The sequence below is a fragment of the Lagenorhynchus albirostris genome, chromosome 9 (assembly GCF_949774975.1).
Source record: "Lagenorhynchus albirostris chromosome 9, mLagAlb1.1, whole genome shotgun sequence".
NCBI lineage: Eukaryota > Metazoa > Chordata > Mammalia > Artiodactyla > Delphinidae > Lagenorhynchus > Lagenorhynchus albirostris.
Genome location: NC_083103.1, coordinates 98,839,573 through 98,866,186, shown reverse-complemented (window position 1 = coordinate 98,866,186; position 26,614 = coordinate 98,839,573). Strand labels below are relative to the sequence as shown.

Below are 26,614 nucleotides of genomic sequence, written 5' to 3'. Positions count from 1 at the left end.
CCACCACCACTCTCTGCCTTGAGACCACCAACACTTATCTCAACATACTCATTATCTGCTTATATCAGTCTCCCCAAAAGTGCAGGACACCCAGGTCATCCCATATTCCCAGGATGCTAATCCTCATACTGCTTTATAAGCAATGAGGCACACACACCACCACCACCCCCCACGCCCCCCGCCACAGTCCCTTTCCGTGTGTTTTTAGTTTCCATACAATTTGCATTCTGAACATCCACAGTTACTTATTTTTTTTCTTCCCCAACTTTATAAAGATGTAATGGACTCATAACAATGTGTAAGTTTAAAGTGCACACAGTGTTTATTTGATACACACATATTGCAAAATGATTACCACCATAGCTTAGCTAACACCTGCATCACATCCCATAATTACCATTTCTTTTTTGTGGTGAGACTAAGATTTACTCTTAGAGAAGTTACTTGTTTCTTTTATGTCTGTTTCTCCCCACTAGAATGCAAGCCTTATGAGGAAAGGGACCATTCCTGTTTGATACACTGCCATGTATTCCCAGTACTTAGAACAGTGTGTAGGCTAAGGGGGGTTCGGTAATACTGAATTAATGAATAAATATGCCCAGCCTGTTTTGATGGGGATAAGCCCACTTGAGAAAGAAAGCAATAGAGAAGAAAGCAGATGCATGAGGAGGGAAGAAAAATATTCCTGCATTTTAAAAACCTTGTCTTAGTCGGCTTGGGCTGCTATAACAAAACACTATAGACTGGGTGGCCTAAACCACAGAAATCTCTTTTCTCACAGTTCTTGAGGCTGAAAGTCCAAGATCAAGTACCAGCATGGTTGAGCTCTGGTAGGGCTCTCCTCCTGGCTTGCAGATGGCCTCCTTCTCACTGTGTCCTCACAGGGCCTCTCCTCGATGTGTGTGTGTGTGTGTGTGTGTGTGTGTGTGTGTGTGTGTAGAGTGCTCTCTCTTCCTCTTCCTAGAAGCCGCCAATCCTATCAGATTAGGTCTCCACCCTTATGAGCTTATTTAACCCTAAGTACCTCCTAACAGTCCCATTTCCAAACACAGTCACATTGGGTATTAGGGCTTCACTGTATGAGTTTTGGGAAGGACACAATTCAGTCCATAGCGCCCTGACCCCAGATGTGCCTTAAACTTTTCAGTGACGTGAAGCAATAATTGCTTCTGCTTATTTTCTGCCTTAAACCGGAAAACATCACAAGGAGGTTCACCATGGAGCTGGCTGGCAAAGGAGGGCTTTATTGGTCCTGGCATTGATGTATCTGCCCCAGACATGAGCACGGGCGAGCGGGAGGTGTCCTGGATTGCTGACACCTATGCTAGCACCATAGGGCACTATGATATTAATGCCCATGCCTGTGTTACCAGCAAGCCCATCAGACAGGGTGGAATCCACGGACGGATCTTTGCTGCTGGTCATTCCATGGGATTGAAAACTTCACCAATGAAGCTTCTTACATGAGTATTTTAGGAATGACACCAGGATTTGGAGATAAAACATTTGTTGTTCAGGGATTTGGTAATGTGGGCCTGTCCTCTATGAGATATTTACATCATTTTGGTGCTAACTGTGTTGGTGTTGGTGAATCTGATGGGAGCATATGGCATCCAGATGGTATTGACCCAAAGGAACTGGAAGACTTCAAATTGCAACATGGAACAATCCTGGGCTTCCCCAAAGCAAAGATCTATGAAGGGAGCATCTTGGAGGCGGACTGTGACATATTGATCCTCGCTGCCAGCGAGAAGCAGCTGACCAAGTCCAATACACCCTGAGTCAAAGCCAAGATCATTGCTGAAGGTGCCAACGACCGACAACTCCAGAAGCTGGTAAGATTTTCCTAGAGAGGAACGTCATGGTTATTCCAGATCTCTACTTGAATGCTGGAGGAGTGACAGTATCTTACTTTGAGTGGCTGAAGAATCTGAATCATGTCAGCTATGGCCGTTTGACCTTCAAATATGAATGGGATTCTAACTACCACTTGCTCATGTCTGTTCAAGAGAGTTTGGAAAGGAAATTTGGAAAGCATGGTGGAACTGTTCCCATTGTACCCACAGCAGAGTTCCAAGACAGGATATCGGGTGCCTCTGAGAAAGACGTCGTGCACTCTGGCTTAGCTTACACCGTGGAGGGCTCTGCCAGGCAAGTCATGCGCACAGCCGTGAGGTATAACCTAGGCTTGGACCCGAGAACAGCTGCCTATGTCAACGCCGTCGAGAAAGTCTTCAAGGTTACAATGAAGCTGGTGTGACCTTCACATAGACCGGACGGGACTGCGGCTGACTGCTTCACTACCCTCCCCACCTCTTCATCCGCAGACCTATCACAAGTTTACATGTAACCACAGAAATCCCTCTCTCATGACTTAATAGATAACGGACACCATTTTCAACAAGTCAATCCAAATCAGCCCCTTAAGAAAAAAAGTTAGGGGATCATATATAAGCTAATAAGTGATAGTAGAAATTAGCTATGTCAGAGAGCCATTTGGGCATTTTGCCTTTAAATAAAGTCTTTTCCCTCTGCCTGTGCTGCCTTTGCTCCATGGCTGTTTCCCAGCACAGTCAGCTGTAGCCCTGGGAAAACTCCTTTTGTCCAAGAGCAGTCAGTCCCTTGCCACTTCAGCTCGGGACAGATCTATCAGGTGCTTGGACACATTTAAGAAGCAGGTATATGGCATTTTCAGGAGGTAGCATGGTCCTCAAGTGAGTTATTGGTATTTCACATCAGCAAAATAACTCAGTTTTACAGGTTACAAACAAAAAAACCTTTCTCTGTATGCATTTTTTTTTTTTTTTTTTTTTTTTTTTGCGGTACGCGGGCCTCTCACTGTTGTGGCCTCTCCCGTTGCGGAGCACAGGCTCCGGACGCGCAGGCTCAGCGGCCATGGCCCACGGGCCCAGCCGCTCCGCGGCATGTGGGATCTTCCCGGACCGGGGCACGAACCCGTGTCCCCTGCATCGGCAGGCAGACTCTCAACCACTGCGCCACCAGGGAAGCCCTCTGTATGCATTTTATTCTTTTAGAATAAAATAAATACATGCTGCTGTAATAAAATTGCCTTTAATCACTTAACAAGCCTAAACTTGACTCAAGCAGTGAATGTCTGTAAACATAATAAATGAAAAAAGCTAGTATTTTTATAACATAAAACACTCTCATTTATAACTTATCAATTGCATATTGTCATCCAGCAAAAATAAAAAGCCTGGTAGACCCTTAAGTTATCTTCATACCTGCAAACGATGGAGGTTATTTTTGTTAAGACTGTCGGAATTTACTAACCACAATTATGACATATAGTCCAAAGAACACAGTAACCTCCTTATAATGTTAATTAATTGTCCTCTTTTGAAGATTTATTGTGTTGACTAATTGAACAATAATTCAAGTAGAGTGCCCCAGAAGAAAACCACTTGGGCTCCGTCTTTGGCGGCTCTGAGCATTGCCAATGGCCCCGCCTAGCCCTGACTTTGTGTCGTCATTTAGAGCCCTCATCTTCTGCGCACGGCTTCATTCCCAGTGGGCTGGAAACAACCTGGGGTTGTGTTTTCTTTGGGAGTTGTTTGGCCAGGGCCTTTTGAACAGTAGTGTCCCAGTGAGGTACTAGATATTATTTATATAAGAATGAGCTTCTTTTTTTAACAATAATATCCTTTCAGAAATTTCTAACTACTTTGTAACTGCATGACTTAACCTGGTGACAAAAGCAGTTATTAAAAAGCCTATCTTGGGCTTCCCTGGTGGCACAGTGGTTGAGAGTCCGCCTGCCGATGCAGGGGACACGGGTTCGTGCCCCGGTCCGGGAAGATCCCACGTGCCGTGGAGCGGCTGGGCCCGTGAGCCATGGCCGCTGAGCCTGCGTGTCCAGAGCCTGTGCTCCGCAACGGGAGAGGCCACAACAGTGAGAGGCCCGCGTACCACAAAAAAAAAAAAAAAAAGCCTACCTTTTACAGAAAGAAAAAACAAAAAAAGGAGGAAATTCTGGCATATGTTATGACATGGGTGAACCACGAGGACATCATGCTACTGAAATAAGCCGGTTGCAAAATGACAAATATTGTATGATTCCCCTTATATGAGGTTCCTAGGGTAATAAAATTCATAGAGACAGAAAGTAGAATGGTGATTGCGAGAGGCTGGGGGAAGGGGGAAATGGACAGCTATTGTTTAATGGGTACAGAGTTTCAGTTCCGGGAAAATGACAAGGTTCTGAAGATGGTTATACAGCAGTGTGGATGTACTTAATGCCACTGAACTTAAGAAAAAGTTAAATGGTAAACTTTTTTTTTTAACAGGAAAGTTTATTTTAAATTTGACAATCACACATTTGCAAATGGTAAACTTCACGTTATGCGTATTTTACCATAATAACAAAAAGAAACCTAACCAGTACATGGATCTCAAACCCAAATCTTTAGACTCCAAACCGTGTCTCCTTCCATCACTTGTGCTCTCCAGCTCAAATGCCCTGCACATCATTTGTGCTTAATAAAAATCAGGTAAACAAGTGAATTAATACATAAATGAATGAATGCATTAATGTTTATTTTTAGTTAACCTGCGGGCTTTTCATCTCCTGGCAAAAAGCAAACGTTTTAATTTGTAGTCCTTAACAGTCTGGAAAGTATCATGAAAGTTCAACCCAGTTTCTTACTTCAGGAAGCCTAGAGGCATGTCCCTGCCACATACCTGAAGTTCACACTGACATGTCCACATTTAGCACAGGAGAGTTTATTTGCCTGTGTATGTATATTTTGAGTGTGACCTTGGAGTAGAAACACCTTGAAGGCAGACACACTTTTCTTTGTATCATTCACAATAGCTAGTTCAGGGAGTTTGTACACTCAGCTGCTACCCCAGAGCAAAAGTAGCTTTGGTAGCTGGGCAAAAGTAGCTTTGAGACAAGCTCTGGGCTTTACTTCACTCCCTCACCAAGCCCTGGTGACATTTACGTTCTAGATGTTTAGATGTCATCGTCATTGCCACCACTCTGATTAAGGCCATTATCTGTCACCTGACCCCTTGCAGGAGTCTCCTAACTGGTCTCCTTCTTTCTCTCTTGCACCCTCCCCTACATCCTTCCGTTCCCCACAGAGCAGCAAGGCTTTGAATCTGATTATGTTCTACCCTGGCTTAAAACCTTGAATGACTTCCCGCTGTGGAAGGATACAGACAAAATCTCCTAACTTGGCCTAGTTGGTCCTCATATGTTCTATCATCCCGTGTAAACAGTCAAGCCTCATACAGAGCCACCTCCTATATCCTCTCTGGGCTGCAGCCAGATGCTCTGGGTCTGATACTGACCAGGGTTCTTGGCCTTCCCCAGTCAATAGAAATTGACTAGAGACCAGGCAAGAAATTCAGGCAAGGCTTTATTGGGGCCCCTGCTTCAGCGGGGGGGAGGGGGGGGGCGGGGACACAACCAACAGGTTCCCTTGCTTGCTCCCTGACCGGGTGGGGGGGGTGAGCTTCCTCCTTATATAGGGTGAGGGTAGGGGTGGGTCCAGGGGTCGGGCCAGAGGGGTGGCTTAGGTGGTCTGCCCACCCCTTAGGTGGTGTTGAGTGAAGGGGGCATGCGCAGTACTCTGCTTTTGCTCCAGGTTCTTCAAAAGTGGCAGTTGCGTTTTTTGGTCTCTTTGAATCTTTTGTCCACAATTTTGCCCCAACTAAACAGGCACACAGTTATTTTTAGTCCCATATAGTTTTTTTTTTTAATATTCTGTTTCTGGAGGAGAGGTGTGTTCAGGTGCAAGCATTGCAGCACTGCAGCAAAGGGTCCCAGGTCCCAGCCTGTCTTGGGTCTTCCATTCCTGAAATGCACGTCCTCCCACTACAAAATCTTCGTGCGCACTGTTACCTCCTCCCTCCCTTCCCTCTCCGTCTGCCTGTTCAGTACTTATTTCTCCTTCAGCTCTCACAATAAGCATCAATTCCTCAACAAAATCTTCCCTGGCCTCCTCCTGCATCCCACTCAGGCTTGGTCAGCTTCCTTCGGAACAAGCTGTCATGGATCAGTGTTCCTTTCCTGCAGGGCACCACCCTCAGTTAGTAAGTACACATTCCTTCCCAGCACTATTTGATCAATGACTATCTCCCGCACTGAGCAGACTCTAAGCTCCATAAGGACAAAGGCCCATCACTGAATCACCATTGTCTAACACAATGCATGGTGTATAATCGCTGTTCAATAAACATGTGTGGGAAGAAAAAAGGGAAGGAGAGAAACAAAACAATAGGGGCCCCTTGTGGAAGGTTAGGAATCCATACAGCACCATATTCACGCAGCACCAGCACTGTTTGACACAATACCTAAAATTCAGCAGACACATTTCCAAGTTTCATCTTGGTTTTGCAGGCTTGGTCAAATGGCCAAAATTCTCTAATTTTTTGTTTGTTCGATTTATTTCTGCAGACAGATATAGATTCCTACTAAGCGGAAGGCATGTATTATTGGAAGGATTCTTCTCAACTAGAAGGTAGCCTTCCAGAGAGGGATATATTAGAATTTCAAGGGGGATTCCTACTCAGAGTGCAAATAAACCCACAACCAATGTGATGGTACTTGAGTGAGCTAGCAGGCAGAAAGTGATGCAGAGATGAATCAGACAGTCCATGACATCAAAGAAGTTACTCTTGAATGTGGGAAAGACATGAGGCTAGAACTATACTACGAGGCAATTTGCTAAAACAAAGAGAAAGGGGGAATTCCCTGGCGGTCCAGTGGTTAGGACTCCATGCTTTCACTGACAAGGGCCCGGGTTCAAACTCTGGTCAGGGAACTAAGATCCCACAAGCCATGTGGCACGCCCAAAAAAAAGAATACAGAGAAAGGTGCCCACAGAGCACAAAGGAGGAGTGACTAGTTTCAACCGGGGGAGGAGAGGAGAGGGTTCGTTCGTAACTTTGGAGCTGGACCCGGAAGGGTAGGCAGGACCTCACGGATAGCCATGAGGGACAGCCATCTGGACCTCTCTCCAAGAAAGATGGTGAAGGCTAACTATCAAAGAGCTTCACCAGAGGCTCTGTGAGTATCAAGTACTGCCTCTTGACGGCAGATAACTCTAATATATTCCACTACACAGCAATTGCGCTCAGCTGACCAATAATATCACTTCTGTGAACTGAATGTATCTAAGCTTTTTCCTTCACTACCTAAGAAGGTCTTGATTTACCGGCATCATCCGTGTGTGGGAGAAATGATTCTAGCCACCAACAGGGGATTAGCTGAGGAGGAGTTGACTCATACATAGAACTAACTGGTGATTTCTGCCCCATCTCTGTTCTTACTGGGCTGCCAAATGCCTGGCACTCTCTGTGACTTGATTGATTCAGTTTGACCCCTGGAGAAACACATAAACAAGGCACGTCTTTCCAGAGCAAGATATGAGGAAACAGAAAACAGAGATGGTTCTAGACAAAACTGACATCAGCCACGTCTAGATGGGCACGCCTGGGCTCCCTGGCTGGTGTAGAGCACGCCGCTCATGGCTGTTAGTACTTCCTGGGTTCTGGGCATTATTCTAAAGTGCTTTGTATGTGTTAAGTCATTGAATCCTCACTGCAATCTGAGATAGGCGGAATCATTGCCATGCACTTTAATAGGGGAGAGAGCTGAAGCCCAGAGGGGCTAAGTAACCTGTTCAAGGTCACACAGCAGTAGGATTTGAACTCACAGCCCATGCCCTTCACCACCATGTTAGACTGCCTCTCATCCTCAGAGCTGAAAGCCAGGACATTGGAGTCAGGCACAGCTGCCTTTAATAAGGGCTTCCTCCCTTTCCAGCTGTGTGACCTTGGCCCCATTATCTAACTTTTCAGGGCCATTTGCATTGTAATAAGCCCCAAAGCCTTAAACTTGGGGAACAGCTCTCAGCTGGAGGAATTTGGTGTCTCAGCCTGCCAGTTGGCTCCTTGCCCCTGTCCCTGGCTCCCTGCCCCTGTCCCTGTCCCTCACGCCCAGCTGAGACTCTGATTTCAACTCTTGCTCGCTGCTCAGCCCCAGCCTTCCAGTTCTGAAAAAGGACGTCCTGAAACAGACTGAGCTGTGCCAAATGGAGGCCAAGTCTTGGAGTGCTTGGCCTCTTGGTCTCATCCGGGCCCCAGAGCTCTAACGTGAGCTCCTGAGCTCCGGTGTGGCTATACCCACGTTTCCCCTTGTGTGGTTCCTCTGTCCCATTAATAGGGCCCAAGGCCTTGCGTCTTTACCCAGATTCCCTCATGCACTCTGGTTTATATGCTGGGCTCTGCTCTGACACCTCCATCCGAATCCCAGTTCTAGAAACCTATCTAGCGCCCAGTCCTGGTGTACGGGTCAGTCCTGGCCTTGCACTTGCCAGTCCCTCTCCCCATTTCAAGAAGAGCACAGCTCCTTAGATGACCCTCAGAGCTGGGCCTCTGCAACGATAGACTGGCCTCTCAGTTGACTGATTACCTGACCACTCGCCACACCTGCACTCCCCAAACTGCTCTATCCACAGGCAGATAAGCCAAGTAATTCTTTTTTTTTTTTGAGATACAATCTATAGAACATAAAATTCACCATTTTAATCATTTAAAGTTTACCTGGTTGTACAATCCTCACCACTACCTAATTCCAGAATATTTTCATCTCCCTATAAAGAAACTCCATACTTTTTACCAGTCATTCTCCACTTCCCCGCCCTCCAACCCCTGGCAATCACCAAACTACTTTCTGTCACCACGGATTTGCCTGTTCTGGACATGTCATATGAATGTAATCGTATCTATTTGTCCTTTTTTGGTCTGGCTTCTTTCACTTAGCATAACGTTTTGAAAGTTCATCCATGTCATAACATGAATCAGTACGTCGTTCTTTTTATGGCTGAATAATATTCCCTTGTGTGGCTAAACCATGTTTTGTTTATCCATTCGTCAGTTGATGAACATCTGGGCTGTTCTTACTTTTTGGCTCTCATGAATAATACTCCTATGAACATATGTATACAAGTTTTTCTGTGAATATGTTTTCAGTTATCTTGGGTGTGTACCAAGGAGTAGGACTGCTGAATCGTAGGGTAGCTCTATGTTTAACTTTTTGAGGAATTTCTAAACTGTTTGCACTGTTTTATCTTCTCAACAGCAATGTATGAGACTTCCAATTTCTCTATATCCTGGTCAACACTTGTTAATGTCCTACCTGGTATTTCTTGGATCCCCTTGCAGTGGGTGTTTCTTGAACTTGGTGATTCTTAAACAAAATAGTTAAAAGTGTTTGACTCTGATGACAGATTACTACTTTTGGGTCAGCTCTACCATTCAGGGCCCTAAGGCAGGTATATTTCTTGGGTGAGTTTTTTTTTTAATTTTCCTAACCATCAGTTTTCTCATCTGTTAAATGGGAATAACAATAGGATTGTCGGGTTAACTAAATGAGCCCATGCATGTCAAATCCTTAGCATGATGCTTGTACAGACAATACCCTGACAAATGATGGCTCTCATTATGACCATCTTTCTTTGCCTACACACCTAGACCTCTGATCAGTTGGTCATTGCATCAGTCATGCAGCCAGTTAACAAATACAGAGAGCCCACCATGTGCCAGGTACGATTTTAGGAACTAGGACTATGGTGCCAAAGAAGAAGAGACCTCACAGTTAGGGAGCTAATATTCTACGAGGGCAACAGCCATCATAAACATGCACATTTAAAAATAAAGATAGGGCTTCCCTGGTGGCGCAGTGGTTGGGAGTCTGCCTGCCGATGCAGGGGACACGGGTTCGTGCCCCGGCCCGGGAAGATCCCACATGCCGCGGAGCGGCTGGGCCCGTGAGCCATGGCCGCTGAGCCTGCGCATCCGGAGCCTGTGCTCCACGACGGCAGCGGTGAGAGGCCCGCATACCACCAGGAAAATAAATAAATAAATAAATAAGATAAGATAAGATAATTCTAGAAACTAGAAGAGCCTTGATAAAATAAAACAGGGTGATGCGTAGTGAGGAAGGTGAGGCTGCTCAGCTGGCCCTGCGAACACAAGCCTCTTGGAGGAGGAACATTGGAGTAAAGACCAGACGGGAGATGGGGAGGCAACCAATTAGAGGTCTGGGGAATAGCGTTCGCACAGAAGGAAACTCAGAGTCCCTGCAACAGGAACAGCTTGGGAGGGAGAGAAGGGAACAGCAGTAGCTCCCCGCAAGCCTGGGGTCATGGAGAAGAGCCAGCAGGAGGCCAAGTGCTGCTGAGGCGCCGCGGTGAGACAGCAGCAAGGAAACGGAACTGACAGTGGGGCCCCCAGAAGGGCGTCCGTGAAACTGGGCCAGACCCCGAGCGTGATATTTGGCAGGAGTTCTGGGTACTAAATGTTCTCTATAATTGGCAGGAATCAAAGGAGGCTCACCAGAGAGCCTCAGCCTGAACACCACTGTCACTTGCTCTGGGGAAGTTCTGTCCTCACTCAGATTGCTTTAGTCCGATACAGAGCACGGATCACAGCCCTGGGAGAACGGTGTGTATTGATCTAAGTGCTTGCACTTTGAAGAGTTGCTAGAAGGAAGCCTGGACCCTCTCTTCCCTTCAGGGGATACCCCGGATGGTGTTGGTGGAGTTGAGCACTGGTCCTGTGATGCCACAATGTCTAAGCACAAGCACCCAGCAGGCATCACAGAAAGGCCAGTCACAGCCCATGAGCTGGCCTGAGTGTCGACGCAAACGGCCCCCTGTGGCGACGGCCCCCCTGTGACGACGCAAACGGCCATGCAGGGCTCCAGGAGTGTTCGAAGAACGTGTGGTTAAGGGCGAGGATTTTAGACCGGGCACCCCTGGGTTTTGCCTGTGCTCTGGGTTCCACCACTTTCTAGCGATCTGGCTATCAGCAAGTTTCCTCAACAGTTTAAGCTTCCCTTTCCCCACCCGTGAAATGGAGATAATAGCTAAATCATAGGGGTAGCAAGCACACTGCACAAAAAGAGCTGTGCGTGGAGCCTGCCACTTAGTAAGCCCTCAGTAAATGTCACTTGTCATCATTTATTATTATTTTTATTCCTCCTCCCGCTACTACTATTTTAAGAGCTTCCACCTATGAAGGGTCACCATGCTTTGAAAAGGAAGTGCAGGGACTTCCCTGGCGGTCCAGTGGTTAAGACTCCTAGCTCCCAATGCAGGGGACACAGGTTCAAGCCCTGGTTGGGGAACTAAGATCCTGCATGCTGCACGGCATGGCCAAAAGTAAATACACAAACAAATACATAAATTTGTTTTTTAAAAAAAGAAAAGTTACTCAGAACTTAAAAAAAAAGAAAAAGAAAAGGAAGTGCAGAGGTTGAAGGGTGTCCCAAGAAGGGCAGTGATCAAAACAATACTAAGAATCTGAAGACTGGAAGAAAAGGTTGGCACAGCAGGGGTGAGAGTAGAACCGGCATGAAAGAATGTTATCAACCAGCTTTTCAAGTATGAAAATCGAAGCAATATAAGATGGAAAGGGGGAAAAACTCATATTTTCTTGGCATAACCTACCATATGCCAAATGCCAGACTCAGGCCTTTATATTTATTACATGTATTTAACCCCGTTACAATCCTCTGAGACAATGATGATGAGGATGAGGATGAGGATGGTGTTGATGGTGGTGATTCCCATTTTACAGATAAGGAAACTGAGGCCAAGAGACCAAAGTCAAACACTAAGTGATATGCTGCCGTCTGCCTGACTCCAATACTAATGCTCTTTTCTCTATAAGCTAAACCAATAAAGCCCCAGCAAAACCTATGTCATTAATTACAGAGATTGTGAACTCCACAGATCCAAGTATATTTCCCCAAATGTTACAGCTGCACAGTGGAGCTGTGACTGTAGCTTGGAGCAACTAATCCAGCCCAGGGAGACAGACGCGAGCATCTAAGTAGAATATTGGAATGACAAAGTCTCTTTATGTAACAAAAACAAACTTCCAGCAGAGCACAGAGGAGGAAGGATTCTTTCTGCAAGGGCTAAGAGTCATTAGGGAACAGGACAAAAAAGTCTGAGGCCTTTTACAGAAGCAAGAGTTTCAGATGAGGCTCTCTGGGTTGTCAGGTAGAAAGGCATGGGGAGGGCATTCTTTGCAGCTGGGGCAAATGAAGCCCTGGTATGGAGGTGGGAAGGCACATGGCTTGTTCAGGAAAAGACTTAGACCACCCGGACAGGAGCATGGAACAGGGTTCCCAGGGGCAGAGGGGCTGGAAAAGTAGGGTGTCACCTGATGGCAAGATGCCTTGTGTGACAAGCTGTGGATTTTAGACTCTGTCCTATAGGCTTGTGACCAGCACTGCCACTTTCACAGTCATCCTGGTCTCCCCCTCCCTCACCCCTACATCCAACTGGTACCCAAGGAAGGCCTGTTGATTTCAGTTTGTAGGTAGCTCATGGATCTCTCCCTGCTGCCCGTGCCCTAAGCGAGGCTCTCATGGTTCCCTACATGGACCATTGCCATGGCTTCCATTTATTTATTTATTTTTTAAACTAGAGAAATCACTTTATGTCTAATAAGTTAATTTAATCTTTCTAGAACATCCTTTTGAGTTAAGGAGTGGTTGCTAAACAGGGTAGAAAAAAGAATGTTCTAGGTATGGGACATGGCTTGTGAGAAATCTTGAAGTTGGCAGAGGATAGGATAAAACACCATTCCTCTGTGCCTGGAATTGTGCTAAGGGCTCTGTGCAGGTTATTTCATTTTGCCATGGCTTCCCTTTTGTCCTCTCTGCCTCCTGCTCAGTTATCCTTCCCCACCGCCTCCCAACCCCACCCCACGCATCCTCCATGACGCTGACAAAATGTTCTTTTTTATCCATAAACCTGATCCCGGCATCCTGCCACCCAACATTCCTCCATAGCCTCTCAGTCACTAACAAGACACAACCTGTCCCACTTGCTTGGCTACCAGCGTTGTTCACAATTGGGCACCTGCTGATCCGTCCCACCTCATCTTCCATGGCTCCCCCTCCAGAACTGTGTGCTCTGGTAACACTCAGTTATTTATAGCTCTCAGGACACGTTACTATATTCTCCCTGCTTTCAGATTTTGCACATTCCATTCCATCGGCCCTACATATGACCCCCACTTGCCACGCCTTGCCCCGACGGAGCCCACTCCAGAGCCTCTAAGCACTTCTTCCTCCGTGAGATCATCCCTCACGCCTCTGCACAGCCCAGGTGATCCTTTCCTTAACCTCTCTCTATACTTCACACGACATACCGTGAAATTAATTACACAATTATACTGAACTAAGTGTATGCGACTATGTATCTCCCCACTTGACAATAAGCTCTCTCTAAAGGAAACCACTGTCTATTTTTTGACTTTATTTTTTTCGAGCAGTGTTGGTTCACAGCAAAATTGAGGGGAAGGTACAGCAGTTTTCTATTTACTCCCTGCCCCTCCCCCACACGCAGAGCCTCCTCCATGGTCAACATCCCCTACCAGAGTGGGACACTGGTTGCAATCAATGGATCTACACTGACACATCATTATCACTCAAAGCCCCTAGTTTACATTAGGGATCACTCTTGCTGTTGTACAACCTATGGGTTTGAACAAACACATCATGACATAGATCTACCAATATAGCATCGTACAAAGTATTTTCACTGCCCTAACAGTCCTCTGAGCTCTGCCTATTCATCCCTCCCCTGCCACTAATCCCTGGCAACCACTGATCCTTTTTATTTTCTCGGTGGTTTGCCTTTTCCAGAATGTTATACAGTTGGAATCATACAGTCTTTTCAGAAACACTGTTGTTTGATGATTATATCCAGTGCCTATCACATTACCTAGCACGTAGTAGGTGCAAGCTATTTACAGAATCAATGATTTAGTCGATGTGTTTGGGGAAAGGATGTCCAGTGTCGGAGGCATGGCATAAATAATTAGGCTCTAAGCTCCAAAAGAAGCTCTGTTCTGAGCTGTTTTGAAGCTAGCAGACTACGAATGATTCATTCCATCTGCAGACCCCATCCCCAGGGCTAGCACGGTATTTTTTGTATGACAGAGGCTCAGTAAATACAGAATAAGGACACAGTCTCTGCCCTCAGAAAGTATACAGTGGACCAAGGAATGTTTCCGCAACCATGCTATTCCTGTCCTGCTTCTTCAGTTGTCCCCAGGAGGCCCTAGGACTCCAATCACTTGTTCTTTCATTGATGTATTCAACAAAGCTATCCTAGGTCAAGCTCTGTGTTGTGCTTTTTAACTGGAAACTTCTGGAAGGGCAAGGCTGTGGTCGGATGTTTGGTGCTGTATTGCCTGGGCTGAGCATCCCACAGGAACAGACCTTCTCCCTCAAAGCATTCCATGCCCAGTACCTTGGGGCCCCAGAGAGTTCTTCCTGCCCCTGCCTGACTATTCCAGCTCATCAGGCTTTCTCCGCATTCTGGAGTCCTCTTGTACTCCAGCTGGAACCAGACAGTTCGGCGTTAATTGCACTCTAATTGTTTCAAGTGTGCTATTTTTATCTACCCAGTACCCTGCACTCTCCTTGCAAATGAGCCTGGTCTTTCAGTTTCACATTGCCACTGTGCCCCCAGCAGTCAGTAAAAGCTTGCTGATAGATTTTTTTGGTGAGCTGTAATATGGATCTCTGCTGAAACTCTGTTGCTACTTCTACCGTGGCAATCCCCCTCCCCACTTCCAACACCTCCCACTAACTGTTTCTTCTATTGGTGTTTCCAACTTTTTGTTCTTCTCTCCCAGAGCAAACTTTATTTCACTGACCATCGAAGCTACTGAGGCTCTTTCTTTTTGCTACTCCTCTAAGGGCTGTCTTAGCAAGAAATGTTATTATGATCGGCTGCCTCATGATCTATTTTTATCTCTCCATTAACTGATTAAATACTTCTGGAATCTGTTCCGATGAATGAAGCCTTCACTTTGATTGAATTTCTATGTTTTCAGTTTTATTATCTCCCTTTGCAGTGCTGCCTTGGGTGGTGGGAATTCCCCTGGCCTTTTCTGTGAATACAGTCCAACCCTAACCAACGACAAATCCATGCCATAAAATATTTCCCCCTCTTTGCCAATCAGTATGGTGATCCAGGTCACTTATTGCATGTCTGATGACAAACAAATGTATTATCCGTTTGGTGACAGCTAATGTAGTACAGATGCAAAGAGCAAATGATCTGAAGATGGAAATCCCTGCATTCAAATGATGTCTCCATATTTACCATTATATGGCCTTAGGCTAGTTATTCAACATTGCTAAGAGAGCTTTAGTTTCCTCATCTGAAAATGGGGTAATAAAAATTCATGATTAAGAGACCAGGCATGACACCGCGGTGAGAGGCCTGCGCACTGCAGCAAGGAGTGGTCCCCGCTCACCGCAACTAGAGGGAGCCCGCGTGCAGCAATGAAGACTCAACACTGCCAATGATAAATAAATAAATTAAAAAAAAAAAAAGAGATCAGGCATGAAAAACACGCAGCACAGTTCCTGGCACATAGTAATGGTTCAATAGATCGCGGTGTCTGTCATAGGTAAAGGGTGGAGGTAATTGATGATGTGGCTCCCTCACCGGGACGCCTGTTGCTTTTTGCCCCTTCTTGCAGGTGTCTGGTGCTCTTTTGCACATGCAGCACTTGAATCTCAGTTCATGCCAACCTAAACTTGAACCCAAATGAGTCTGCAAACACCTTCATTGCAGCACTTCAGCTTACAGAGTCTTCATCAGCAAAGCTGGGCTCAGAAGTGCTCAAAAAGCTGGCAAAGTTCCATCTGGCTGACTTGACACCACAGGAGAACAACAGTGCCAAACGCTTCTTACCCGCAAAGGCTGCAGACGCTGCCTTTCGGGATGCAGAGTAGATACCACACACCCGGACAAGTTCCTAATTAACGATGCATAATCAGCATCTTTCAGATGTGCATATGCTATTCTCTGCCCAGCTTATTAACTGCACTAAACCTTTCATGGCTGGAGATGGAGCATGGCTTATCAGAAAAACCTGTTAGAACTAGCCCAGGCTCAGAGCTCAGAAGATGCAGAAGTTCTGATCCAGGTTACCCCAGAGCTGAGGGAGTCCTAACGCAGTTGCTCTCCCCCTCTAAGCCTCTCTGTGAGTAGGGCCACAGAGACCTTCTTCCTCTTAATGTATTACAACGGGGGCAGTCATGACCGTCTCTGGAAAAGTGCTCTGACAGGTGTAGGGACCCACACAGATGCACGTGACAATTACTCCTGGCCTCGGCCGTGACATTGTTTTCTAAGCAGGAAGAGTGGTCAGGCTTAGGCAAAAATGATGTATGATTGTGCCTTCTAAGGTTTGGGCTTTAAACACATCACCCGTACCCGTGAGGAAAAGAAACCTCCTCCGAGGAGCTCCCAAGGGGCTCACCCAGACTGTGCATAGCTGTGAATCCAGGTTGATCCGACCCAGAAAACCCAGGATTCATTCTCCTTCCTTTCCCAGGCAAAATAGAATCCTCCTTGTAGAGCTCCCCTCAGACAGCTCCACCCTTTCTTTTCTGTTTCCCTCTCCTCCCTCCCCTGCCCGTCTACTTCACACCCCGCCCCCCTGTTAAACTACACTCCCCTCAATCATATCCTCTGAGGCCCCTCAGCTTCCCGTCTTCAGGGAGGTGTAGTTAGCCTGGTGGAATATTCCTTGCCTGTTTGCCAGCTTAATGCCTTAATACCATTCTCCTCCCTCCCCCCACCCCCAGGTAATTTAGGCATTTTAATAGGAGGCTTCTGGAAAGAATATGATACTCTGAAATCACACCGGAGATTACCTGCTTGGCCCACCTCCACTGGGAGTTGCCCTGAGCAACGGTGCTGATGGGAGCTTGAGTAATCATGGGAGCAAAGCCAGAAGTTTCACTGGGTGCACAATTCCTCACCGAGATTAACACAGAACAGGGTTATACGGTGGGGGTTATAGTCAGCAGAGACCGGGAGATGACATGGGTAGAGACAAAATCACGTAAGTTCTCGTGTGTTGGAGCTGGAGAGCTGGCTTGACTTGGACAAGAGGAAAACAGAAGTCCCTTCTTTTGGAAAGGCTGCATTCTGTTCTTCCCCCTTATGCTCTGTCCAAAGCCTTTCTGGCCACAGAGGCGGCTCTTGGGGCAGCGAGTAGCAGCTGGCCGCTAAGCGGTAATTTTTTATTTCCCACCAAGTTCCAGGCAGGGAAGGGGCAGCTGACAGGGTCTCATCTGAGACTTTGGCCATGGAATTAATTGCATGAGAATGTTTATTCCACATTATAACACTCAGGAGTCATCTTCCAAGACTGCGAAATAGATAGTGCCTGGGAGGTACTTGTTTCAGCATATGAAGGATGCCCATCATCTAAGGGGCACCTTACTTTGCATTCCGCCTCTCTCTCTCTCTCTCTCTCTCTGTCACACACACACACACACATGCACACACGTACAGTCACTTGACTACAGAAATTGGGAGCAGGTAGACAGTGGTCCATTGTCGTTAGACGCCACAGACAGAGAGACAAAGATCCAGAGAAAAAGACTTTATGCTTTATAAATTTAGCAGGACGTCCTGTCTCCGCTTCCCGTCTGTCGGCTGTAGCTGTGGCTCAGCCCCTCTCTGCCCCCTTCTCGCTCACACCTGAGGTCTGCGGTGGGCCCTTCCAGAGACGGCTGCTCTGGGATGCTGAGTCGGGAAGCATTCATCTGGGGAAACGTTCTGAACCATTGCCTGGATGCTCAAGCCCTCCCCCTTACTGGGGTTGCCGTTACCTGGAAGATTTCATTAAAACAGGGTCCAAAATCTCCGTTCCCTCTGCAGCTGAAAAGCAAGCATTCCTGCGATATCGCTAAAGATTCTCTGGGTCCCCGCATCCTGCTTGTGCTGGATTTTTCATCATTCCTGTCTCCCTCCTGAGCATGTTGTCACCTTTCCTTAAGGACTCACCCCCACTGGGCACCGCAGGTCTCGCCATCTCTTCACTCTTCAAAGGCTGCCACACCCAGGTGCTGTGTTGAGCAGGAGTTTCTGAAGAGTTGGGGCAACAGAGAGAAGTAACGCTACAGGGAGGACAGTATATGACTTAAGACTGAATATTAGCTATTCCACTTTTCATAGCTCCCTCGAGCCATTTCTACCACCAGAAGGGTTTTATTTATTTATTTTTGGCTGCATTGGGTCTTCATTGCTGTGCGCAGGCCCTCTCTAGTTGCAGCGAGCGGGGGCTACTCTTCGCTGTGGTGCATGGGCTTCTCATTGTGGTGGCCTCTCTTGTTGCAGAACATGGGCTCCCAGCACGCAGGCTCAGTGTTGCAGCACGTGGGCTCAGTACTTGTGGATTGCGGGCTCTAGAGCGCAGGCTCAGCAGCTGTGGCGCAGGGGCTAAGTTGCTCCGCGGCATGTGGGATCTTCCCGGGCCAGGGCTCGAACCCATGTCCCCTGCATTGGCAGGTGGATTCCCAACCACTGCACCACCAGGGAAGTCCCCACCAGAAGGGTTTTACTGATGCCTTTTTTTTGGCCTCACTGCGCGGCATGCGGGATCTTAGTTCTCCAACGAGGGATCGACCCTGTGGCCCCTACAGCGGGAGCGTGGAGTCCTTGGACTGCCGGGGGACACCCGCCCGATGCCTTTGGCATTTGCTTGTCGTCAGCCTCTTGCAGTGCAGCTGGATCTTTCCCCCTTCAACCTCTCCCCTTTCCTTCCAGTTAGATTGCCTCCCCATGCCCTCACATTTTTATACATTTTTGGGCAGAACAATTTAGCTACTCTTACCGCTCTCAGCCATATCCTAAGGCCGAAGGGACACCTTTTCACAGCCTAAAGTGAGGCAGCAAGGTGTTCTCCTAAACCTGTGCTGTCCAATATTTGAACTTAAACTCATTAAAATGAAATAAAATGTAAAATTCAGGTTTTTGCTTGCTCCAGCCACTTCTCAAGGGCTGAATAGCCACATTTGGCTAGTGGCTACTGTGACTGACAGTAGAGACAACAGAAAGTTCTATTGGATGGCAGTCTACCAAACCGAGACCAACTTCTCCCCTAAGGGACTGTATCACTGGCTGTTTGGATATCCCTTTCTCCTGCCTACCTCATGAACGTTTACTGAGTCCTTTTTGCTGTGTAAGGCACTTTTCATGTGTTGTTTCATTTAATCCACACGACAGTTCTTTCAAGTGGGTAGTGTTTTTCTCGTTGCACACAGGACTGAAGTTTGGACAGCCAATGCATCCGGTCCCTATTCCTACCCCAAGCCACATGCTTAGGGTTAGTGATGGAAAGATAATATTGGGAAGGTACCTAGGGACCAGGCCGGGAGAGAAAAGAAGGAAGGAAAGGGCTTTGTCAACCACGTATGATGTTTTTATTAAACTGTAGGAAGAATTTTCTTACACTTAAGGCTTCAGTCCCAAGATGGGGTTTTCCTGGAAAGGAAACAGAGACTGTTTTTCGAGGGGATGATTTTTACTTTGCTGTGATGGATGCCATTGCTTCTGGCAGCCGGCCAGGCAGAGACACGTACGGAGGGAGAGATCAGAGCCCTCCTTTGAGGGAAACCAGCAGTGAAAGGAGACCGAGGTGGTTAAAGAACTACCGATTCTCCCTCACACCAGCTGCTCCCAATCCCGCCAGGCCAGAATCGCCCCCTCCTGCTTCGGACAACCGATGTTTCAGCAGGTTGAGCCCAGAACGGACCCATTTCCATCAGCTCCCAGGGGAGGACTGATGGTCGCGCCATCTGCTGGTCGCGCCATCTGCTGGTCGTTTCTCATGTTGCAGCCTGCTGCTGGGTTCCTTCTCAAATCTAATGCAAAGTTTGGTCCCTAGATCATCAATGTCACCTGGCGCTTGTTAGAGGTGCAAATTCAGACTCCGCCCTAGTCTTGAATCAAAAAGTAGCGTGGGTCCTAGCTATTCGTGTGTTAACAAGCCCCTCAAGTGATCCTGGTGCACACTTGAAGCTTGGGAATCACTGATCTAGAAGGCCCAACTCCACCATTTATTCATTCATCAAGTCAACAATCTTTTTTTTTATTGAAGTATAGTTGATTTACAGTGTTGTGTTTCTGGTGTACAGCAAAGTGATTCAGATATAGATATCTATATATATAGATAGATAGATATACACATATATATATATCATGCTTTTTCATATTCTTTTCCATTATGGTTTATTAGGATGTTGAGTATAGTTCCCTGTGCTACAGTAGGACCTTGTTGTTTATCTATTTTATATATATAGTACTTTGTGTCTGCTAATTCCAAACTCCTAATTTATCCCTCCCCTACTCCCTTTCCCCTTTGGTAACCGTAAGTTTGTTTTCTATGACTGTGAGTCTGTTTCTGTTTTGTAAATAATTTCATTTGTGTCATATTTTAGATTCCACATATAAGTGATATCACCTGGAATTTGTCTTTCTGTCAAGTCAACAATCATTAATGAGCATCTTCTAGATAAATATCACTCCCATGCACACACAGAGAATGTAGAATTTCTTTCTGTATCCTCACATCTCTGTTCATTTGGGAAGAGAAGCATTAAGATTACCCTTATTTTACAGACAAGGACAAAGAGAAAACAGGAGGCCCAGGACCACACACCTAGTAAATAGCAAGGTGGGGCCCCCTGCTCCTGTGTTTGTACATTACAGCTTGGGATTATTCACCAAACCACAGTTCACCAACTTTTCTAGGTTGGCTTGTGGTTTGTTTTGGGGTGGAGGTGGGAGGGGAGAAACCTCCCCAAATCACACTCAACTGAAACTTGTCACACTGCCTACGATTGCTGGCAACACTCAGTAGGGTAGACGTTCATTTTAGAAGGTGACAAACAGGCTGCCTGTCTAACTATCACTCGACTGTAACCTTGTACCTAGTGTTCCCTCTCTTCCATTGACGATGTGTGGCTTTATTGGGTGGGCTGTGATGGGGAAGGAAGGGAAGAGTTCAATGTGCTGCGTGGGTGCCGTCTAAGGGCACAGCTTAGGGACTCTCAGGAAGGCAGGAATTTATCTCCAACTGTCTAATTGGGGGTTGAGAGGGAAAGACAGTGGGACTAGACAGAAGCAGAAGAATGTTGAAGGGAAGGAAGAACAGAAGACCAACTCCGTCTCCACTTTCACAATTTGGCAGCCTCTGAAGCAGCCCTCCCAGCACAAGGCAGGCTGCTCACCAACAGCAAACAGTCGAGAGCACGTGTTTATGTGCAGGGCACTGCACTGTCAGCTCCCTGCCTTCAAGGGACGGGCTGCTTTGCAGGGAAGTAGAGACACAGGGCTTAAAAACGTATAGACAGGGCTTCCCTGGTGGCGCAGTGGTTGAGAGTCTGCCTGCCGATGCAGGGGACCCGGGTTCATGCCCCGGTCCGGGAAGATCCCACATGCCGCGCAGTGGCCGGGCCCGTGAGCCACGGCCGCTGAGCCTGCGCGTCCCGAGCCTGTGCTCTGCAACGGGAGAGGCCACAACAGTGAGAGGGCCACGTACCACAAAAAAAAACCCCTAAAAAACATATAGACATTCCCATGGTTAAAATTCCCTTGGCCATAAACGTATTTTAACAAATTGCAATATTTTTGTTATGATAATGATAACTCTATGGAACATTTAACTAAATGCTAGGCAGTGTTCCAGGCTGGAAATGGGACCACCACCCAGTCCCTCAGCAGTGAAAACTCGAGTTCTAACCCCTGGACCGCCAGGGAATTCCCCCACCACCTTGAAAAGTCCCATTTATGGTCTTGAGCTTTTCAGGCCTGGAAGTTGGCTTTTATGAGTTCCCTCTCAACTTATCTGGCTCATACCTCTCAGACTCACAAGAAAACGTGTTAACCAGAGTGGCAAGCTATCCATTTACAGTCAAATCTATTACTGCCAAGCGGTTGCTGGTCATACTCATGAGTCAGTCAGCATATCCCCTGTCCTTGTAAAATCTGTAGGTGAAACCACCTTCAGTTACTTGGTAGGCGTGGAATCAGAGCGAGAGGCATCGGATGAAGGTATTGGGGCAGGTCAGAGGGATGTGTGGCCTGATGCTTTCTCACCTTCGGCACTGAAAACACACCTGAGATGGCTCACGACATGGCCTGATGGCTCCCACGAAGGATTCAGGGCATCTTCAGTCTGGATGGGGGGCTAGAGACACACATATGGCTGCCCACCCCCCTTCTGCCTCCTTGAATGGGTTCACCCAGGCTGCAATACAAGGCATCAGGTTTCAGCTTTACTGCCAACGTTCTCGGGTCCCTTTGGCCATGCCTCGCCCAGTCCCAGGATTATATTTTCAACTATCTCTCAAGGTAGTTTCATCAGTGGATAGGTCAGCCTCAGCTCTGCTGTGCGATTTTTAAGTGGCCCTGTCCAGGAGATGGCTTTCTCCTGACCATTCCCCAGTCCCAAGGCTGCCCTCGGTGCTGACTGGCCCACAGGACGGAGGAGGCATCTGCTCTCAACTTCCTCTTCTCAATCTCTTGTGTTCTCCCCCATCCTTACCTTCACCTCAGCCAGAGCCCAGGAGATCTGGAACAAAACTCTCACAGGGCGAGCCTTTAACCATTTGTTTGCTTCTCTGTCCCTCCCAAGAGCTTCTTTCTTATTCATCTTGTTCTAAGACTCAAGAAGAGTTTCTAATACTTGTTACAAATTAGTAACTCAATAAATGTCTGCTGGAGGAGTGGAAAGAGTTCTGGTCTGCAGATTAATACATTTAGAGTCTAAAATTGTTTCAACACCGTCACTAACTTACTTTGGGACATTTGACTGATCATTTGATGAGCTTGTTCTCCATTTCCCAGTCGTTAAGTAGGAGAATCATCCCTCCTCCCTTTCCACCTCAAAAGGACTTTAGACAGGTGTCTGTGACCACTGCCGGGGTTGGAATTCTGTCAAGAAAGTTGTAGATTACTCTTTCTCATCTATTCTCCATCCTAAGAAAGGTAATAAAACACAAAATCTCCTAGGCACTGAAAGATCCGTTTTTCAGTTCCATCATGTCAGTGTTTCAGTTTTCAAAACACAGGAAGAAGCATCTCGTCCCACCAATCTCTCGGAAATAATAAGATAACGCCTGTAAAGTATTTTGATGGCCCCTAACGATTCTGTTGATCAATCTGAACCATTATTTTGGTTAGCAAGTCATTGCGTGTGTATAGTTTTAATACTCAGAGAAGACTTTTCAAAATTAGGACTGGAAAACAGATATGAAATGAAATGGTTGTTTCTCTGCTACAGTTTAGGGATTCCTGGCTCTTGGTCAAGGAAGCCCTGGTGCTCATGAGATTGTGGGTTCCCCCCTGACGACCAGGTCAAACTTTGTGGTGCCAGGCCCCCCTGGACAAAAGGTCTAAGGACTCCGCCACTGCCCTTCTTCCCCAGTGGATAAGCCACTCCCAGGGCATCGTCTTCTAGGGGATACTGATTGGTCAACACTGTATATCGTAGATGAGATCCTGGCTGTGTCTGCACTCTGCCCTCTGGCCAGCCACCCTTACTCTTTCTCCTTCGTGCTGGGCATCTGGGTTCCTAAGAACTCTAAAAGTATAATCAGTTGTTCAGATTTTCAAAAGATGGACGTAACAGTCAAAGATCCATTTTGAAGCCTGGGGCTCAAGTGAATAGCAGTAAGAACTTAAGGACAGTTTCTAATCACTAATCCTCTCCTCAAAATGTTCTTGATAGTCTCTCTTGATAATCTCCCTTTCCCCCTCTGTACCCTGCCTTTATTTTTCCTGCCTCCTCCATCTTCCTTGACTAAAATACCTAATTGAAATGGTTTTTCTTATTAAAAATTTTTTTGAAGAAAATTGTATACTCTCCTTTCTTAATTTTATTTTTTATTTATTTTTAAATTTCTGTTGAAGTATAATTGACTTACGATATTATATGTTTCAGGTGCACAACGTAGAGATTTGATATCTTTTTGCATTATGAAATGATCACTATGATAAATCCATCTGTAACATGCAGAGTTGTTACATGTTTATTGACTAAATTCCCTACGTGCACGTTTGATTCCTGTGACTTATTTATTTTATAACTGGAAGTGTACCTCTTCATCCCCTTCACCTATTTTGTTCACCCTCACACCCCCATCCCCTCTTATGACCACCAGTTGGTTCTCTGTATCTATGAGTCTGCTTCTGTTTTGTTAATGTTAAAAGCAGGACAGTTGTGCGTTTTGGATCACCTAAAGGAAAAACAAGTGTGTAGATAGAAGAATGATCCCCAAGACTGGATCTGAGTCTAAACTTTTCTTTTTGACTTTCAAACTTTTTCCTAATTTGGTGCTGTAGAAGCAACCGTATTTCCCATCCTCCCCCAGTGTGGAGGCTGGCCTCTGGCCACGAGAGTCTCCCTAAGAACCTTGACTTTCTCTCTGGGTGGCCTCCTGAAGGACAGGCATGGTTTCTAATACCAGCTGGGCCACTTGCCAGCTCTAGCAAATCTTTCGGTCTCTCTGGATTTCAGTTCTCTCATCAGTAGCTTAATGCCTGGCCAGCCTAACTCATAGTCAGAGGGAGGATACAATTACAAAATGAAGCAGTGGTTATGAGGAATGTTCAGGGTTATAGAAGTTCTGTGTGAATGACAGTGTTTGTTTCCTGACCTCCAGAATGAGTTTCCCCTTTTCCTTGGTCAACCAGGTCCAATTCATCTTTCAGTGATCACTATCATTCCCCACTCTTTTTCTTTTTTTTTCTTTTTATTAAGAAAATAATTAAACATATACAAAAGCAGAGAGAATAGCGTAACCAATTCCCAGCGTCAATGACTGCAACATATACACCATCTTGTTTCATTTATTCTACCTGCCCCTCTGGATTATTTTGAAAAGAAAATCTCAGAAAGATTCCCGCATGCACTCCACCCTCTGGTATTCATGCCTTGCTTGAATTCTCTCCCTTCACAAATGCTGCATGTAGTCCAGCAGACTTGTTCTCTCTTCCTTGCTCCCTGTGGTATTCATGCCTTGCTTGAATTCTCTCCCTTCACAAATGCTGCATGTAGTCCAGCAGACTTGTTCTCTCTTCCTTGCTCCCTGCTCTGTTCATTCTCATCTTCTAACTTTTGTTCTCTGTTTCCTTGGCTGGAGCCTGCCCCAACCCCTGCTTACCCACATTTTAGATAGCAGAGTCATCTTTTCTTTCCCTGCACTTCATAGCAAGTATTTCTATCTTTCTTATGCCATCTGTATTTTTACATTGTATTATATCAATTTTTATCATGTCTGATCTCCTAGAATGCTAGATTGTAGATTTGAAAAGTTAATGTCCCATCCATCTTTGTGACCCTATGATACGCTAGGGCATGATGACTTATAATAATGGCACTCAGTAAACATTGCTTGAGATATTGCTGTGAGAAAGCGTTTGAATGAATAAATAGACGATCATGAAAATAATGAAATTTATGTTCCGATTTCCTTCTTCTTGAATGATGACATTTTCCCTTGCCTTCAATATATCCTTCTTAAGTCATCTTTCCAGGATTCTAACATTCATTAGCGAATTCATGAGTAACTTGCCTCAAAGAAAATTCCAAATCAGCAAAAAGGAGCGTTTCTATCCTATTAGCAGGATAGTATTATTATGACTATAATGTTAAGGCAGTTCACAATTTGTATTAATTATTTATCCTTTCAGTCAGTCAGTCAGTCATTTAACAAGAAATGTGTTTATCACCTGAAAAGAGCACTATGGAGGAGGATTAAAAAAACATAATGTGTGGGCTTCCCTGGTGGCGCAGTGGTTGAGAGTCCGCCTGCCGATGCAGGGGACACAGGTTCGTGCCCCGGTCCGGGAAGATCCCACGTGCCACGGAGCGGCTGGGCCCGTGAGCCATGGCCGCTGAGCCTGCGCGTCCGGAGCCTGTGCTCCATAACTGGAGAGGCCACGACAGTGAGAGGTCCGCGTACTGCAAAAAAAAAAAAAAAAAAAAAAAATCAAAAAAAAACATAATGTGTGATTTCTGCCCTTACAGGCCACCTAGGAAAACCACAAACTAGTGAGAAGTTTACTAAGGCAAGGCATTGGAGGGCAGATCTCTGCAGAGACAGGAGTCAAGGAAGACTTTGAGAGGTACTGACCAAAATATTTTAAGCAAATGTACAAAGGAATTAAAATCCATTATGATTTGAAGATTTAAAATTATTTCAGGCACTGCCCTGGATTAGTGCTTATTTGATGTTTTCTGGATTTGACGAAAGTCTTCTCTCCTAGGAGGAGATAGAGAATAATTAAAATGTCAGTAAAACTGCTTTTCTTTTGGATTTCCATCAAATTAATACCTGTGGGTCTATATTTTCCTTGCCAATCTGTCCAGGTAAATCTGAGAAACCATTCAAAAACTATTCATCCTCTAATAATGCAGGTGTTATCCAGGTGCCAAGCACATGCGTATTGTGGTGAAGGGATTCACCCCTGGAAGAAAGCAAACCCTTACAGTCCATCTCAGACATTGGGTTCCGCTGTTGAGTGGACCAGTTCCATCTCTTCCACTTCTCAGTCATCTGGAGGTTTCAGGGTACCATCCCCAAGTCGGAGAGAGACTTAATAATCATGGTATGTCACATGCTACAACCTGTATTAACCTTGAGAACATTGTACTACGTGAAATAAGCCAGTTGCAAAAAGGCAAGTACTGTATGATTCCAGTTATATGAGGTACCTAGAATAGTAAAATTTATAGAGAC

At 46.1% G+C, this 26,614-nt stretch overlaps 1 pseudogene; it reads left to right on the top strand.

Moving 5' to 3' along the window:
- The first annotated feature begins 1,187 nt into the window (after nucleotides 1-1,187).
- On the top strand, nucleotides 1,188-2,414 carry LOC132526557 (glutamate dehydrogenase 1, mitochondrial-like; annotated as a pseudogene).
- The last annotated feature ends 24,200 nt before the right edge of the window (nucleotides 2,415-26,614 follow it).